Source organism: Penaeus vannamei, chromosome 18, assembly GCF_042767895.1.
Source record: "Penaeus vannamei isolate JL-2024 chromosome 18, ASM4276789v1, whole genome shotgun sequence".
Lineage (NCBI taxonomy): Eukaryota > Metazoa > Arthropoda > Malacostraca > Decapoda > Penaeidae > Penaeus > Penaeus vannamei.
In genome coordinates, this window is record NC_091566.1 from 19204039 (window position 1) to 19206538 (window position 2500).

The window sequence follows — 2500 nt, forward strand, 5'->3', positions numbered from 1 at the left end:
GCTCCAACTGCATGGTCGTGGACGACACACACACACACACACACTCACACACACACACACACACACACACACACACACACACGCACGCACGCACACACACACACACACACACACACACACACACACACACACACACACACACACACACACACACACACACACATATATGTATATATGTATATATATATATATACATATATATATATATATATATATATATATATATATATACATATATATATATACATATATATGTATATATATGTATATATGTATATATATATGTATATATATATATATATATATATATATATATATATATATATATATATATATTTGTGTGTGTGTGTGTGTATGTATGTATATATATTCGTTGTCGTTCTCAGAGTTCGCCCTCCCTTTGAGGAGCTTTCCAAATACATAACAAGAGTTTAGAGACACGTGACGCGGAGTGTGTCTGCGGCCTTGTGAAACGGAAATGTCGACGGACACTGCTTCCTAACATGTGCGTCACGGCTTACATGTGTGGACCATTTACCCTCCAGGTGTGTCACATAATATTTTTTTTTTCTCTCTCTCTCCTTTCTCCCTTTCTTTCGCACTTTAAAATTAGTTTTTTAGTGTGCAAAATTGTTAAAATGAAGAAATTTCTTATCCTGAGGTAAAGTTTTCCATTAGTTAAAGCTTATCAAGTTCTCTAACAGCAGTTTGTACATTTTCACGGAAGCATAGTAGTTGCATAGTTTTTACATTATTGTTCATATGTTAATGGAGTAAAGAGCTAGCGTATCGTCAAGTCGTATTACGATAATTTCATAGAAAGGATCTAAGGCCACAAACAGCTATTATATAAGGTTCAGAGTATATACACGTGGGTAATTAATATGTGCATTGTTCTTCTTATAACTATTACAAGAAGATTTTTGTGGAAATACGCTAGGAATAGAAAAAATAATATCGAATACAGTATGTTATGTTCAGCTAAAAATGATATTAGGTAGGTAAAAAAAATGCCTCAGCAAAGATATTCTTAGTGAAGTTGCGGGTTTTAATCAGTCGAAAATGCGTAAAAAATATTTACAGTCAGGGTCAAATGCTCATTTCATCATAAATTCCTGTCGTTATACGTGCTTCACTAATTTGTTCGGTTGGTTTAAGGCACACACACACACACACACACACACACACACACACACACACACACACACACACACACACACACACACACACATTCGTTTGTTGGTTCCGCTGTTGAATCGTCTTATACTCGTAGTAAGGGCTTGTGACGTTAAGTTAGCCTCGTCGACTTCATTTGACAAACATTGTTCCTCACATAAGGTGGTCTCTCTCTCTCTCTCTCTCTCTCTCTCTCTCTCTCTCTCTCTCTCTCTCTCTCTGTCTCTCTCTCTCTCTCTCTCTCTCTTCATCTATCTTTCTATCTTTGTATCTCTGTCTATCTATCTGTTTATCCATTCACCTAATGTCGGAAGCGTGATGACATAAAGTTTAAGATAAGGTTTTAGAAAAAAAAAACTTTTTGCGGGGGGGGGGTGACGTAGAAAATGCCTGGCCTTGATATAGGAAAAGAGAGAGGGAGGGAGGGAGGGAGGAAGAGAGAGAAGGGTGGAGGGAAGAAGAGAGAGAGGGTGGGAGGGAGGAAGAGAGGAAAGAAAGGAGAAAGGAAGGTTTACCAAACCCCACCACAGTTCCTCCACGCCCAACATAACCGACGCCCACGTAAAATAGATGAACGACTGTAGGTAACACTGGTCTCACCATACAACTACGATTTTGCTTTAAAAAAAAAATAATAATCACCCTTCATGTTGGGTTATTACTTCGTCTTCTCTTTCTACTCTTATTCTTATTCTTAATCCTTCCTTTCTCACTATCTACAACTCGTTCTTCTTTGCATCTAATTTTGCATTTATGGAGCACCCGTTTCACTTAGACAATATGCGTCCTTAGTTTTTCTCTAAATGCTAGCAAGACAATAGAGGTAATAGTCTGCCTCATTTTATATGGGTTAATTACTCTAATGTTATAATGTGGCCATAACAAGTAAATGTCCCCCCCAAAAAACGGCAATTATAACTAATTAGAACTAGTGCCTCATTTGCAAATCATGGTTCGTACATATTCATGCACATATGTTAAGTACATTTTAAAAAAATCTTTTTATATCACGTGCAGAATTAATTAACACTTTATTTCTTCTTAATTTGCAAAATACTAATGATAACAATAATCCAGCGCTTGCTGTTTATAAAGGGACACCAAACCTAAATGAATATGTTATTGTTTAGCATTACATCACTAGAGAAGCAACAGGCATGAAGCAAAATGAAAATGTATACATACACCAAACAAAAAGATTTCATATCTGTAAAGAATTGTGTAATAAGGCATAAAGATCTACTTGAATACGTAAGTAATAGATATGTATAAGAATTATAACAAACATTACATACAGTGATACAAAATACATACATACATACAT